A 17584-nucleotide genomic window follows, 5' to 3' on the forward strand; every position below is an offset into this window, starting at 1 on the left:
AAACAGCATTCTGAAATTGCAAATCTGTATCGTCCGTCTGAAAGCTAGGACCACAGCGCCGAAAACATACACTACTGGCCATTAAAATTGCTACACCACGAAGATGACGTGCTACAGACGCGAAATTTAACCGACAGGAAGAAGATGCTGTGATATGTTTTTCAGAGCATTCACACAAGGTTGGCGCCGGTGGCGACAACTACAACGTGCTGACACGAGGAAAGTTTCCAACCGTTTTCTCATATACAAACAGCAGTTGGCCGGCGTTGCCTGGTGAAACGTTGTTGTGATGCCTCACGTAAGGAGGAGAAATGCGTACCATCACGTTTCCGACTTTGATAAAGGTCGGATTGTAGCCTATCGCGATTGCGGTTTATCGTATCGCGATATTGCTGCTCGCGTTGGTCGAGATCCAATAACTGTTAGCAGAATATGGAATCAGTGGGTTCAGGAGGGTAATACGGTACGCCGTGCTGGATCCCAACGCCCTCGTATCACTAGCAATGGAGATGACAGGCATCTTATCCGCAAGGCTGGAACGGATCGTGCAGCCACGTCTCGATCCCTGAGTCAACAGATGAGGACGTTTGCAAGACAACAAACATATGCACGAACAGTTCGACAACGTTTGCAGCAGCATGGACTAACAGCTCGGAGACCATGGCTGCGGTTACCCTTGACGCTGCACCATAGACAAGAGCGCCTGCGATGGTGTACTCAACGACGAACCTGGGTGCACGAATGGCAAAACGTCATTTTTTCGGATGGATCCAGATTCTGTTTACAGCATCATGATGGTCGCATCCGTGTTTGGCGACATCGCGGTGAACGCACATTGGAAGCGCGTATTCGTCATCGCCATACTGGCGTATCACCCGGCGTGATGGTATGGGGTGCCATTGGTTACACGTCTCGGTCACCTCTTGTTCACATTGACGGCACTTTGAAAAGTGGACGTTACATTTCAGATGTGTTACGACCCGTGGCTCTACCCTTCATTCGATCCCTGCAAAACCCTACATTTCAGTAGGATAATGCACGACCGCATGTTGCAGGTCCTGTACGGGCCTTTCTGGATACAGAAAATTTTCGACAGCTGCCCTGGCCAGGACATTCTGCAGATCTCTCACCAATTGAATACGTCTGGTCAATGGTGGCCGAGCAACTGGCTCGTCACAATACGCCAGTCACTACTCCTGATGAACTGTGGTATTGTGTTGAACCTGCATGGGCAGCTGTACCTGTAGCTCTGTTTGACTCAATGCTCAGGCGTATCAAGGCCGTTATTACGGCCAGAGGTGGTTGTTCTGGGTACTGATTTCTCAGGATCTATGCACCCAAATTGTGTGAAAATGTAATCACATGTCAGTTCTAGTATAATATATTTGTCCAATGAATATCCATTTATCATCTGCGTTTCTTCTTGGTGTAGCAATTTTAATGGCCAGTAGTGTATTTAAAGCAAACCTGATTTCCATCCTCATACTGGCGCTGCTAACGCCACTCTTACACGACTGGCGCGAAATTTGAATAATCATCTTTGAGAAGGTGAAACATGCCTGACAACCTTCATTTACACCACAAAACTCATTCTTGGTGCTGCGATTATTTTCCGTCAGTGTAGAAACTTGGGGTGAATTTTATATTACGCATATGATTGCGATGTTTTTTTGTTTTTTTTTTAAAGGAACTAGGCGATTTTACAAACACGCAAATTTTACGTGCATGCACATACAACCTTGGAGCACTTTTTTCCTCTACTGTTACTATCACGGATTTTATTCCCGACCAGCATCCAGAGGATAGCCAACTTTTCCCGTAGTTTTGCAATCGTGTCTAGAGTTACTGCGTGCAGTCGTAGTTGGTCCAGAGTTGTTGGCAGAACAGGCGCATGAGCGGAGCATTTCGTTAACTTCCATTTGTGGATTTCTCCTCACATAAACTATTGGTGCCTTCCGCTTCTACGTACCATCGTCGAATGCTTCAAGCTATAGGAGGCGCAGTGCCGTAATATCAATGAAAATCACGCCGCACAGACGTTAACTGAATTGCACCCGTTTGACACGCAGAACGCAAAAGACTTTTTGCTTCTACTTCTGCGCCACAGTATTTCCCTCGTAACTTTTTTATTCAAACGTATCACACCAAACCACTTCCGCGTTATATGGTTACACTGCACTTCCTAAATGCTCTGGAATGTCTTAAGATTCAGATTATACTTGCGTTTATAATTATCTAAATGCATCAGTATTTCGATAGGTACAAAGTTCCGTGCATTAACATAGTAGTCGCCTCTTTTCGTACTATCACTTGTCGAATTTATCGTTTCATACTTGACGTCTACTTGGAAGACTCTCAGTAATAAAGCTTCTTCGATGTTCAATGATCACACGGGCACTGAGTATGAGTCGGAGTTTAAAGCGTTCGCAGACGGGCGTCTCGAATATAGTAAACTTAAAAATCATGATCCAAGCAACTCTTACTTCAGAAAAAATCCTGACAGTAGTTAGCTGAACATGGATGTTAAATTTGCCACTTAGGTTGCCTAGTTGACGATCGTCGCAAATGTCCTTGATGTAGAGCATATAAAACATAGCGTGATTATCTGTTAGGCGATTTTAACCAGTAAATATTACTGTAGTGTACTGTCCCTGTTAGTTAGTTACACGTACCACAGATCATTTGAACGATTCTTTCATCGAAATAATGTGGAAGGAGTCAGTTTACACGATATGTATATGATTAGTGTTAACATTAACGAACACATTATCATTTTATTCCCACTCATGCAACTACACTTAAAAGCATTTTTTTAGTGGGTACATGTTTTTCAATAGAATTTCTTCATTGGTATAGAAGCAGGCATTCAGAAGAAATAATTATAAATTAGATTTAAACCTTGCTTCTTTATCTGGCAGACATTTTATGTTATTGAGCAAATAATTAGCAATTTTTATTGCTGCGTATTGCAATCCTTTCTGAGCCACTGACAAGTTTAACAATAGGTAGTAACGGTAATTTTTCATTCTAGTATTGTACATGTGTACATCGCTGTTCTTCTAAAATCGTGATCGATTATTTATGACGAATTTCGCTAGCGAACATATGTTTGTCATGTATTGTGATGGTGCAGTTAAAATGCCTAGCTCCTTGAAGAGCTGCCTACATGACGTCCGTGGGCGAATACCACATGTTATTTTTACTACTCACTTTTGTGCGGTCAGTACTTCTTTTCTAAGTGATGAATTACCCCAAAAAATTATTCCGTACAACATTATTGAGTAGATCTTCGCCAAATATGTCAGGAGGTTGATAGTGTGTTTACAAGATTGGCAGTTATACATAGAGCAAAAGTAGGTGACTTCAATGTTTTGCGAAGCTCAGTAATATGCTTCTTCCAGGTCAAGTTTTCATCAACATGTACACCGAAAAATTTGGAGCATTCTACCCTACTTAGTACTTCTGCTCATGTGCTGCATCAATTATTGGTATAAAAATGGTTCAAATTGCTCTGAGCACTAGGGGACTTAACTGCTGAGGTCATCAGTCCCCTAGAACTTAGAACTACTTAAACCTAACTAACCTAAGGACATCACACACATCCATGCCCGAGGCAGGACTCGAACCTGCGACCGGAGCGGTCGCGCGGTTCCAGACTGCAGCGCCTAGAACCGCTCGGTCACACCGGCCCGGGCCCGCAACTATTGGTATAATTCTATTTGTTATACAGAACTGAACGTAGTGAGTTTTTAAAAGTTTAAGGAGAGTCAATATTCCGAAAACCACTTAATAATTCTTTGGAAAATATTATTTACTAACTATTCTATTGTTTCTTCTCTAACGGGATTCATTATGACGTATCGTCTGCAAAAAGTATCAATTCTGCTTATTGAATGTAAAGTGGAAGATCATTCACGTATATAAGAAATAGGAGTGGACCGAAAATTGCATGTATATCAGGTTCACGTCAAGTATGGCGAGAAGGTCTTAACGCAGAGAAATGTGAAATTGTGTTGTTCACGGGACGTGAAAAATTGGAAACTTCTGACATCTGATTTGTGATTTGCCATGGGAACTTAAAGGCTTTATAGCTTGTGAAAGCTGCCATAGGAATAGAGACTTTTCCGAAGGGCGTACATACCCAGCGACGAGTCCAAGAGTGCAGCAACCCTCTGTCCCACCGATTTTTTTCATCGTCTTCCACAGCTGCCTCTTGTACCATGGAGGTTATTCCCTTACATCGTAACACATGCCTTATCGTCCTCTCCCATTCTCTTGGCAGTGTTTTTCATTTATTCTTTTCTTCACCGATTCTCCTGATTCTTTGTCTTATCAGTCCACCTAATTTTCGCCATTCTCCTTTAGCACGACATCTGAAACGCTTCGATTCTCTTCTGTTCTGTTTTGCCCACACTCTATGATTCACTGTCAAACAATGCTGTGCTCGAAACGTACATACTCAGAAATTTCTTCCTCAAATTAAGGCCTATGTTTGAGAACAATACACATGTTTTGGCTAGGAAAAGCGTGCAGCAACCCTCTGTCCCACCGATTTTTTTCATCGTCTTCCACAGCTGCCTCTTGTACCATGGAGGTTATTCCCTTACATCGTAACACATGCCTTATCGTCCTCTCCCATTCTCTTGGCAGTGTTTTTCATTTATTCTTTTCTTCACCGATTCTCCTGATTCTTTGTCTTATCAGTCCACCTAATTTTCGCCATTCTCCTTTAGCACGACATCTGAAACGCTTCGATTCTCTTCTGTTCTGTTTTGCCCACACTCTATGATTCACTGTCAAACAATGCTGTGCTCGAAACGTACATACTCAGAAATTTCTTCCTCAAATTAAGGCCTATGTTTGAGAACAATACACATGTTTTGGCTAGGAAAGCGCTCTTTGCCTGTGCTAATGCCTTCCTTGCTTCGTCCGTCATGGGTTATTTTGCTTCCAAGGTAGCAAAGTTCCTTAACTTCGTTCACTTCGTGGCAACAATTCTGATGTTACGTTTCTCGTTAGTCTCATTTCTGCTGCTGCTCGTTACTTTGGTCTTGTTCCGGTTTACTCTCAATCCATAATCTGTACTCAGTAGACTGTTCGTTCCATTCAACATATCCTGTAATTCTGCTTCATTTCCACTGAGGACAGCAATGTCCTGTCATTGATATCATTTCACTCTTGATTTTAATCCCTCCTTTGAAACCTTTTTTGCCGGCTCGTGTGGCCGAGCGCTTCTAGGCACTTCAGTCTGGAACTGAGCGACCGCTACGGTCGCAGGTTCGAATCCTGCCTCGGACATGGATATGTGTGATGTCCTTAGGCTAGTTAGGTTTAAGTATTTCTAAGTTCTAGGGGACTGATAACCTCAGAAGTTAAGTCCCATAGTGCTCAGAGCCATTTGAATCATTTGGAAACCTTCTTTTATTTCCTTCCAGGCAGAATATGGAATCTGTGGGTTCAGGAGGGTAATACGGAACGCTGTGCTGGATCCCAAGGGCCTCGCATCACTAGCAGTCCAGATGACAGGCATCTTATCCGCATGGCTGGAACGGATCGTGCAGCCACATCTCGATCCCTGAGTCAACAGATGGGGACGTTTGCAAGACAACAAACATCTGCACGAACAGTTCGACGACGTTTGCAGCAGCATGGACTATCAGCTCAGAGACCATGGCTGCGGTTACCCTTGATACTGCATCACAGACAGGAGCGCCTGCGATGGTGTACTCAACGACGAACCTGGGTGCACGAATGGCAAAACTTCATTTTTTCGGATGAATCCAGGTTCTCTTTACAGCATCATAATGGTTGCATCCGTGTTTGGCGACGTCGCGGTGAACGCACATTGGAAGCGTGTATTCGTCATCGCCGTACTGGCGTATCACCCAGCGTGGTGGTATGGGGTGCCATTGGTTACACGTCTCGGTCACCTCTTGTTCGCATTGACGGCACTTTGAACAGTGGACGTTACATTTCAGATGTGTTACGACGCGTGGCTCTACCCTTCATTCGATCCCTGCGAAACCCTACATTTCAGCAGGATAATGCGCGACCGCATGTTGCAGGTCATGTACGGGCCTTTCTGGGTACAGAAAATGTTCGGCTGCTGTCCTGGCCAGCACATTTTCCAGATCTCTCACCAATTGAAAACGTCAATGGTGGCCAAGCAACTGGCTCGTCACAATACGCCAGTCACTACTCTTGATGAACTGTGGTATCGTGTTGAAGCTGCATGGGCAGCTGTACCTCTACACGCCATCCAAGCTCTGTTTAACTCAATGCCCATGCGTATCAAGGCCGTTATTACGGCCAGAGGCGGTAGTTCTGCGTACTGATTCCTCAGGATCCATGCACCCAAATTGCGTGAAAATGTAATCACACGTCATTTCTCGTATAATACATTTGTCCAATGAATACCCGTTTATCATCTGCATTTCTTCTTGGTGAAGCAATTTTAATGGCCAGTAGTGTACATTGCGTGTCAGGACTACGAAGATAACATACGAGAAACGAGGGCTCTAATGGAGGCCTACAGACAGAGGCTTTTCTCTCGCTCTATTTGCGAGTGGAACAGGAAGGGAACTGATAAGTAGTGGTACAGGTTACCCTCCGCCACCCACCGTACAGTGGCTTGGGGAGTGTCAATGTAGGTGTAGACGTAGATGTAGAGCACTATCCCACAAACTGACATCCAGCAACCGTACAACATAATGCATGTACGATTGCACGCTTGGTTTTCAACATCCTGGCGGCTACACCGGTTATTACATTTCACATTTGCAGCGGGATATGTCATGCTTACATTAATCTGTGATCTTGCATTGTTAATCACTTACATATGTTAACTAGATGCCGCGGTGGTCTAGCGGTTCTGGCGCTGCAGTCCGGAACCGCAGGACTGCTACGGTCGCAGGTTCGAATCCTGCCTCGGGCATGGATGTGTGTGATGTCCTTAGGTTAGTTAGGTTTAAGTAGTTCTAAGTTCTTGGGGACTTATGACCTAAGATGTTGAGTCCTATAGTGCTCAGAGCCATTTGAACCATTTTTTTTAACTAGATAAATGCATTTCCGATATTTAATTACTCTGCAGTAATTATCTTTGGCTCTGCGATTTTATTCCGTCGATATGTTTTCATTCACGCTGAAGACACTGCTGCTGTGGCCTTCAGTGTGAATGCTGGTTAGATGCAGCTTACTGTTTTCAAGTCTTAGTCTTCCTCTACAATTTTGACCCACTCTCGTTCTACACCCCACCCTAACCCCTCCCGCAAAGCACACTCGCTTCGCTCTATTACAACTAAACTATTCTTTGATGCCTCAAGTGTCCTGCTACTGGATCCCTTTCAGTCCTTTCTTTAGTTTTTCCTCCCCATTGTTTTCGATACAGTACTTCCTAGCTAGCTATTTGATCTACGCATCTAATGTTCAACATCCCTCTGTCTCACCAAATTTAAGAAAATTCTGTACTCTCATTTCTAAACTGTTCTTACCTACGTTGCACTTCTGTACAAGACTACTGTCGACATGAATATATACAGAGAAGACTTCCTAACAATTGCATGTCCGATGATGACAGTTTAGCCTTTTCAAAACTGTTTTTCTTGGCCTAATCTTTTTGCATTTTACATCCTCTTTACTTGTGCCGTCGCCACTTACTTGACTGCCCAAACAACAGAACACGTTAAGTGGCTCATTTTTTAATCCAAGTCACTCAGCATCGTCTACCGTAATTCCAGTACAGTCTACAATGGTGTCCTAAACTGAAGGACAAAAGTAACTTGCACATGATGTGCCACTCCCAATTACATAGCTCGATCAAACGTGGACCGTACATAGAAAGAACAGCTGCAACATTGTACAAAAGGTAACTGAAAGAAATAGGTAATGAGGCGAAGGTAAATGACACTTTCATGGAAATACAATTATTACAACCGGCCGCGGTGGCCGAGCGGTTCTAGGCGCTTCAGTCCGAAACCGCGGTGCTGCTACGGTCGTAGGTTCGCATCCTGCCTCGGGCATGGATGTGTGTGGTGTCCTTAGGTTAGTTAGGTTTAAGTAGTTATAAGTCTAGGGGACTGATGACCTCAGATGTTAAGTCCCATAGTGCTTAGAGCCATTTGAACAATAATTACACTGAAGTCACCCTGATTTATGACGAACCCCTGGACAGAATGGCGGGACAAGGTTCTTAATAGTGTGTATGATGGCAACGGATCGCAACGCATGCTCTGCAGTGTGCTCCAATACTGCATAGAAAGTTGGTAAGGAGTTTTGCGGTAGTGCGCTCCATCCCCCCAACACGGAAGTTGACGAGTGTTGCATGGTCGTTGCTGCATCTGGACATGCTGCAATACGTCTGCTCAACGCGTCCCATACGTCCTCAGCGGGATTTAAGTCGGGGGAACGCGCAGACCGGTCCATTCGTCGAATATCCTCTCATTCCAAGAGCTTCGAAGCGGCCGCGCAGTGTCTTTAATAAAGATGAAGTCAGGGGCAAATTCGCACCTGAAAAGACGCCCATTGGGAAGGAGTACAGTGTCACAGTACCGTTGACAGGTGAATGTATTGTGTTAAAAGATTTGAAGCTCACTGCACCTATGCAGCATCATGCCTGCCCACACCATAGCACACGGAAAACCAAGACAGTCATGTTCTACGTAATCTGCTCGTACCCTCATACGGCAAGAGGTGGAATACGTAATGCACCTAGGAACATTTCCTTAACATTATCGTGTTGATGATGCAGGTGTTTTGGTGTCGAGAGGCATAATGTTGCAGGAGCGTACCGACCTCCAAATCTTTGAACACGGGACACTCACCGGTCAACGTTACGCTGACACTGTAGTCGTTGCTCGTGTGCGTCTTTCCAGGGCTGCGTTTCGGCCCTAACTTCATTTTCGTGGATGACAAAGGGCGACAGAATCGAATAGTGCAGGAGGGGGAGAAGGCGGGGGAGGAGAAGGAGGAGGAGGTGGGAGAGGAGCTCTTGGAACGAGGGGATATTCGGTGAATGGATTGGCCTGCCCGTCCCCCGACTGAAATCCCACCGAGCACGTGCGGATGCGTTGAGGAGACATACAGGAGCACGTGCATATGCACCAACGACCATGCAACAGCCGCCAACAGCGCTGGTGGAGGAATGGAACGCCCTGCAACAAGAATTTCTTACAAGCTATGTGTTCAGCACATGAGCACGTTGCAGAGCATGCGTTGCTTTCCATGGTGATCACACACCCAATTGAGACCCATGTCACGGTTTTTGTAACGCCCAGGGAACCACTATAAATCGTCTCGAATAAAAATATCATTTTTGTTGGTCTCATTGCATAATTCTTTCAGTTTCCATCTGTAGTATACTGTAGCATTTTTTTCTGTGGCTGGTCGAAGTTTCATCGAGTGATGTGATCAAAAGTATCCGAAAAACCTGGCTGAAAATGACTTACAAGTTCGTGGTGCCCTCCATTGGTAATGCTGGAATTCAGTATGGCGTTCGCCCATCCTTAGCCTTGATGACAGCTTCCACTTTCGCAGGCATACGTTCAATCAGATGCTGGAAGTTTTCTTGGGGAATGGCAGCCCATTCTTCGCGCAGTGCTGCACTGAGGAGAGGTATCGATGTTGGTCGGTGAGGCCTGGCACGAAGTCGGCGTTCCAGAACATCCCAAAGATGTTCGATAGGATTCAGATCAGGACTCTGTGAAGGCCAGTCCATTACAGGGATGTTATTGTCGTGTAACCACTCCATCTCAGGCCGTGCGTTATGAACAGATGCTCGAAAGATGTTGAAAGATGCAATCGCCATCCTCGAACTGCTCTTCAACAGTGGGAAGCAAGAAGGTGCTTGTCACGCAAAACAACAAGGGGTGCAAGCATCCTCCATGAAGAACACGCCCACACCATAGCACCACCCCCTCCGAATTTTACTGTTGGCATCACACACGCTGACAAATGAAGTTCACCGGGAATTCGCCATATCCACACCCAGCTATAGGATCGCTACTCTGTGTACCATAATTCGCCACTCCACACAACGTTTTTCCACTGTTCAATCGTATAAAGGTGACTCTCCGTACACCAAGCGAGGCATCGTTCGTCATTTATCGACGTGATGTGTGGCTTATGAGCAGCCGCTCAACCATGAAATCCAAGTTTTCTCACCTCCCGCCTAACTGTCATAGTGCTTCCAGTGGACCCTGATGAAGTTTGGAATTCCTGTGTGATGCTCTCCATGTCTGCCTATTACACACTACGACCCTCTTCAACTGTCGGCCGTCTCTGTCAGTCAACAGTCAAGGTCGGCCTGTACTCTTTTTTGCTGTAGTGTCCCTTCACGTTTCCACTTCACTATCACATCGGCAACAGTTGACCTAGGGATGTTTAGGAGTGTGGAAATCTCGCGTACAGACGTATGACACAAGTGACACCGAATCACCTGACCACGTTCAAAGTCCGTGAGTTCCGCGGAGCGCCCCATTCTCGTCTCTCACGATGTCTAGTGACTACCGAGATTGCTGGTATGGAGTACCTAGCAGTAGGTGGCAGCACAATGCACCTAATATGAAAAACCTATGTTTCTGGGAGTGTCCTAATACTTTTGATCACTTAATGTATGTTACTTAGTAACGACACATCAAGCTAAATTTACTTTCGTCCTCAACGTTTGAACACCGGTGTATTACACTTGTTTTAGCTGTGTCTATATTCATACTGTAACCTTTTTAAAGGACAGTATTCATTCTACTAAGTCGATCCGGAATGAGATTTTCACTCTGCAGCGGAGTGTGCGCTAATATGAAACTTCCTGGCAGATTAAAACTGTGTGCCCGACCGAGACTCGAACTCGGGACCTTTGCCTTTCGCGGGCAAGTGCTCTACCATCTGAGTTACCGAAGCCCGCGAAAGGCAAAGGTCCCGAGTTCGAGTCTCGGTCGGGCACACAGTTTTAATCTGCCAGGAAGTTTCATATCAGCGCACACTCCACTGCAGAGTGAAAATCTCATTCTGGATACATCCCCCAGGCTGTGGCTAAGCCATATCTCCGCAGTATCCTTTCTTTCAGGAGTGCTAGTTCTGCAAGGTTCGCAGAAGAGCTTCTGTAAAGTTTGGAAGGTAGGAGACGAGATATTGGCAGAAGTAGAGCTGTGAGTAGAGGGCGTGAGTCGTGCTTCGGTAGCTCAGATGGTAGAGCACTTGCCCGCGAAAGGCAAAGGTCCCGAGTTCGAGTATCGGTCGGGCACACAGTTTTAATCTGCCAGGAAGTTTCATACTAAGTCGATCTTTCAGGTCCTTTGCCGTTTGTGTCAGTACTACAATGTCACGAGCATACCGTAAAATTTTTATTTGTTCGCTCTGAACTTTAATTCCCTTTTCAGTCGTATTAGTGGAACAATCTATTGAAACCTTACAAGTGACGTAATAAACGAAACTCTACTTAAGTTCTACAAAATGATGTCACTCCTCACCGTGACATGTGGAAGTGAGTTGTAGGGACTATAACAAAAAGAAATTAGCGTGGAATACAAGCAACGGAGACGCGATCCCTAGGAACAGTAGATACTGTAAGATTTTCACAATGTGAGAAGTGGTTGTTTTGTCTGTAATATTGGAGTTCCTTTAGAGACCTGAACACAGGGGTGGTACGTAACTCTTTGGTTATCAGAGGTTGCTTAGCAGAGGCTGTATTAGGAGCAAATAACGTCGCTGTCGTTCTGCCGTGAGCAATTGTCTATTGTGGGTGGTTGGTAAGAGAGAAACGGTGATGACGGACATGGTGGATAGAAAATGACATTTTGAGATACTTTGTGATCTGAGAAGCCAGCGTAAGGAAGTAACAGAAATAGCCGGCCGTAGTGGCCGAGCGTTTCTACGGTCGCAGGTTCGAATCCTGCCTCGGGCATGGATGTGTGTGATGTCCTTAGGTTAGTTAGGTTTAAGTAGTTCTAAGTTCTAGGGGACTGATGACCTCAGAAGTTAAGTCCCATAGTGCTCAGAGCCATTTGAGCCATAACAGGTATAAAATCACATTACTGTGTACTTTTTTATTTGCATTAGTTAATTGCAAATACAATAATTAACACAATGAATGTACCATTTGTACTGTATCTTCCAACACTGTCTCTTACAATACTGAAACTGACGGCCATCAACCTCAAGGCAAGCATGACATCGGCGACGAATATTCTGATGCACCCTCCTCTTCAAAATGGGATGTGCGTGTGGTTCTCATGTTGCCAGGTCCCTCGTTTCTTCTTTCCAATGAACCGTCTCCCGCATTCGTCGATCGAAAGAAATAAACGCTTGTCGTAACCGATGCTGCCTGTGAGGAAATCGTTCCCTGTACAGCCTTTCAGCAGCGAGAGCATTGCAACGTCCATCCCCACACACAAGGTGCATATCAGTGAGTTCTGCGAAATTGTACCAGTAGTACTGCTCCGTCGTGTTGTAATGTATGTCTCTGAATAGCACTGACTTATGAATGAGTCTTTGATTCACAGCACGTTCTGTCATGGGACAATGGAAACACGATACAACAGGGTCGCCTGATGGACAAGTAAACAGAAAACAGGCTCGTCGTCCTCGGTTCCTTGCAGGGAATAAAAGATGTACATGTAAATAAACAGCACAGTATGTGTAAACGTATTCGGATGTTCTTGATGTTGTTGTTGTTGTGGTCTTCAGTCCTGAGACTGGTTTGATGCAGCTCTCCATGCTACTCTATCCTGTGCAAGCTTCTCCATCTCCCAGTACCTACTGCAGCCTACATTCTTCTGAATCTGATTAGTGTATTCATCTCTTGGCCTCCCTCTACGATTTTTACCCTCCACACTGCCCTCCATTTGGTGATCCCTTGATGCCTCAGAATATGCCCCACCAACCGATCCCTTCTCCTAGTCAAGTTGTGCCACAAATTTCTCTTCTCTCCAATTCTTTTCAATACCGTCTCATTAGTTATGTGATGTACCCATCTAAACTTCAGCATTCTTCTGTAGCACCACATTTCGAAAGCTTCTATTCTCTTCTTGTCCAAACTATTTATCGTCCACGTTTCACTTCCATACAAATACTTTCAGAAACGACTTCCTGACACTTAAATCTATACTCGATATTAAGAAATTTCTCTTCTTCAGAAACTCTTTCCTTGCCATTGCCAGTCTACATTTTATATCCTCTCTACTTCGACCATCATCAGTTATTTTACTCCCCAAATAGCAAAACTCATTTACTACTTTAAGCGTCTAATTTCCTAATCTAATTCCCGCATCATCACCCGATTTCCTTCGACTACATTCCATTATCGTCGTTTTGCTTTTGTTGATGTTCATCTTAAATCCTCCTCGCATGTTAGTTGTAAATAATCTGGAAAACAGTAATGCTAGGTAAAGCGATAGACAAAAATGGTTCAAATGGCTTTGAGCACTATGGGACTCAACATCTTAGGTCATAAGTCCCCGAGAACTTAGAACTACTTAAACCTAACTAACCTGAGGACATCACACACACCCATGCCCGAGGCAGAATTCGAACCTGCGACCGTACCAGTCCCGCGGTTCCGGACTGCAGCGCCAGAACCGCTAGACCACCGCGGTCGGCAAAGCGATAGACAAGATTACTTTCATATCTCCCTAAGCTGGCTCCTCCGAACCCAGGTTCCCTACTTCAGTGTTCAGTGGAGCATTCTCTAAGTCCTGTTACATTTTTGCACCCTGTGTATAAGTAGACAGAAAATTTGTCTTGTTTCTAAATTTTGAAGTTGCTGTTCCATCAATAACAGTGATATATCCATTGCTGTAGCTCCATCGCAGCGAGCACTGTGCGTATCAGGAATGACACGGCTGGGCACCTCGCCTCCGCCTCCGCCCCCGCCGCAGCCGCCCGCGGTCCGTCAGCTGTCGCCGCCGGCAGCGCCCACAACCGGCCCGCGGTTGCGGCAGTGGCCCAGTTGGCGGCGTTTCCGAGGGCGGCCGGCAGACTGCGCGCGCGTCGCGCCCCTCGCCAGTGCCCGCTTGTCCCCCTGCTGGCGGCCGCAAAGGACCCGTCCTCCGTCCTCCGTCCTGCAGCGCGCGCCGCCTCCGAGGTGAGTTAACAGAGTGCAGCGCGCCAGTCGCCACGGCAGCCGGCAAGCGTGACAACCACCTGTCCTTCCAGCCTCTGCGCGGTCGCCCCCTGCGCAACAGGTGTCTCGCCGAGCTACGATCGCGTCGGACTTGCGAATCATGGCGCGAAGATGCTCTGGTGGCAGCCCCTGACGTTTGTCGCACACGCTTCTCTGTTGAGAATACTCCGTGATTCTCGGGTTGCCATGGCGACGATATCTGCGAACTGTGGCGTCCGACTTCATCACCTTGCTGCTGCCTGTGTACTCTTCGTTGTTTTTACAAGTGTCTACGATAATCTGGCAGTTTTATACTCAGCTGCAGTGCTGATACTTTTCATGTTATACACCTATATCTGCATCTTTGCGTACCTCTGTGAAGTGCGAAGCAGATGGCCCTTTTCATTCTACCACTGATTACGTCTTCTTATCGTTCCGTTCGTATAGGGATTGTGAGAAGAAATTATTTTAGAGATAGGGCGAGCGCAGCCAAAATTCCACATGGAGAATAAAATCTTCCGCACTGACTGTTATAATACTTTTATTAACAGGTCAATACCGTTTTTGCGTCAGTAGAGACGCATCTTCAGGTAATAGGTTTTTAAACTGCCATGGCGCGCAAAGTGATTGCTTACAGCCAAGTCCCGTCGTTCATCGTCAAAATAAAAACAGGCTATGATTGAACTGACTGCGCGGTCCCAGTCAGTTGAATCACAGACAACTGCCTTTAGCTTGCTGTCTGTTTTTACCTTGACGATGAACTGTGGATATTGCGGAGACATGGCTTACCCACAGCCTAGGGGATGTTTCCAGAATGAGATTTTCACTCTGCTGTGGAGTGTGCGCTGATATGAAACTTCCTGGCGGATTGAAAAAGCTTTGTGCCGGACCGAGACTCAAACTCGGGACCTTTGCCTTTCGCAGGCAAGTGCTGTGGGGACGGGTTGTGAATCGTGCTTGGGTAGGCCAGTAGGTGGAGCACTTGCCCGCGAAAGGCAAAGGTCCCGAGTTCGAGTCTCGGTCCAGCACACAGTTTTAATCCGCCAGGAAGTTTCATATCAGCGCACACTCCGCTGCAGAGTGAAAATCTCATTCTGGAGATTGATACAGTTGTTAGCTGTCATCCTGAGGGATATCATGCCAAATTCTGTCCAATTGGCGCGTCGGAAAGTCAACATCCGAAATGAAGAGATGCAGCGACCTTGCTGGCCAAGATAAGTGTCTGGCAAGCACGAAGACAAGCGGTAGTAACTCTCGCTGTGGTCGGGCTGGCATTATCTTGCTGAAATGTAAGCCCATGATGTCTTGCTTCGAAGGACAACACAACTGGATGCAGAATGTCGTCGACGTGCCTCTCTGCTTTAAGAGTGCTGCGAATGACAACCAAAAGGGTCCTGCTGTGAAACGAAATGGCATCCCAGACAATCAGTCCTGGTTGTCGAGACCTATGGCGGATTAGTATCACACTGTTGTCAGGGGCGTATGCATACAGTCTCACTGGTCATCGAAGCTCATTTTTAAGCGGGACTCATCACTGAAGACAATTCTTTGCCAGTCAATGAAATTTCAGGTCGGAAACGTGTCTGGAAACGTCATGGACAGTGGTGGGATACCAATCTGTCGCCAGCCGACAACCAGGAATGATGGTCTGCGGTGCCACTTCTTTATACAGCAGGACCTCCCTTTGGGTGTCATCCGCGGCATCTTTACAGCCTAGCGGTACAGCGACGATATTCTACGCCCTATTTTGTTGCCCTGCATGGCAAAACAGGCTGGGCTTACACTTCAGCAACGTAATGCCCGCCCGACCACGGCGAGAGTTTCTGCTGCTTGTCTTGGTGCTTGCCAAACGCTACTTTGCGGTAAAAGGTCGTCAGATCTCTATGCAATCACCTTGACGGGCCACGACTCTTTAAAAACCTGTCACCTGCAGTTGTACCTCTACTGATGCGAAAACGGTAGTGACTTATTAATAAAAGTATTATAACAGCCAGAGTGGACAATTTTATTCACTACGTGAGAGGAATGCTTGCTAAAATGCCTTTATACGCACTGTAATTAATCTTGCGCTAGCGGTCCCTGCACAGCCGATACGTCGGGAGTTCTAGTACAGGTTGGTTATAATTAAACTTTCGCTACTTGAGCCAGTGTGAACCGAAAGCTGTGTGCCGTATCGGTACTCTACTTTATAGGAATGATGTTCAGACTCTGCTCTGCAGATGTTGCGTTGTGAGTAACGTTAGTGTCATAACTTGCCATTAGGCGCTGGTAGTGGTACGACGGCGTAGTGCCGAATCTCAAGCATCAGTGTGCTTTTAAGTATCAGACAGTTAACATGGCCCTGGGCAAGATGAGCAATACTTGTAAAGTATTTTATATTCTGTGCATGCGCAGCTGTCGAAAGGCATGATGTTAAGATGAATTCCGTTGACAGCTTGTTTTATTGGTAAACAATCGGTTCCGCGGCCTAAAGCCGCTTTGTTATGTGCAACAATGTCAAAAGGTCAGAGGTGTACCCATCGCTCCTAGTCGATATATTATTCAGTGAATATGGTCTACTCCATACCGGCGAACGAAGGATGACAAAAGACGTGATCACCCTTCGCCCGCCAATCTAAAGTAAACAATATTCATTATATATTATTTCGACTAGGAGCAATGGCTATACCTACGATTTTTTAATAGTCTTGCACGTGATGATATCGCTTTAGGCCCCGAAACGGCTTGCGTATCATTAAAAGAAGAATGTTACTACATGTCAGCCGAATTCTTCTTAACATCATTCACTCGTAAAGCTGTCTCATCAAAACACTCTTCACGAGTATCACAGCATTAAAGGAAGACCGAGAGGTCTTCCTTCCGCACCGTTGTTGAAGGACATGAATAGGAAGTTCGAATTAACCGGCGATTTCGGAACTGCTCCTGGCAGAGGACTACATCAACTTGCGCCACAAGTTCTTGAAGACATTGCTGTTGCCATGGCTGAGAATGCTGGACGCGTTGTGTGATCTTCAGGCTGCGCATAAGTTGTGTCACGACAGCTGAACATTCCATGATCCAGCGTTCGAAATGTGTTGCGAACAACTGTCCTGCAATCGTGGATGCAGAGTGTCGACACATTGAGCAACGTTTGTAACCTCTAACGTAAACGTGGTTCGCAATTGACAAATGTTATCCTCTCATGCGGAAATTAAAATGTGTTTCTTTCAATGGTTTATTCGTTATTTCTCTTCCGCATGTCCTTACAAACGTTTCCGCAAAGTTTCATTGTCCTACGACCATTCATTTATCTTGGGGGGTTCTCTCAAATAGCGAAAGTTTAATTTTACCTACACTGTATGTTCGTATATTTTAATTTCATCCGTCACAAAACATTTTCGAAAACCTCCAACTGTGTCGGTAATGATTTAAATAATAAAATTCTACAACAGTTATTTTTTATTCCTATAGCTCGACGCGGCTAAAGGAATTAATTCCCATTTTCATGTGCTA

General features: G+C 45.6%; 1 protein-coding gene across 1 annotated transcript in view; it reads left to right on the top strand.

Moving 5' to 3' along the window:
* Nucleotides 1-14013: 14013 nt before the first annotated feature.
* The window catches only part of LOC126094448 (scoloptoxin SSD14-like), a 572643-nt gene continuing 569072 nt past the window's right edge, over nt 14014-17584 (top strand). Inside the window, exon 1 of the mRNA XM_049908841.1 lies at nt 14014-14074. The gene's annotated coding sequence lies outside the window, so the exon portion shown is untranslated. The remainder of the gene's footprint in view (nt 14075-17584) is intronic.

Source organism: Schistocerca cancellata, chromosome 1 (assembly GCF_023864275.1).
Source record: "Schistocerca cancellata isolate TAMUIC-IGC-003103 chromosome 1, iqSchCanc2.1, whole genome shotgun sequence".
Taxonomy (NCBI): Eukaryota; Metazoa; Arthropoda; class Insecta; order Orthoptera; family Acrididae; genus Schistocerca; species Schistocerca cancellata.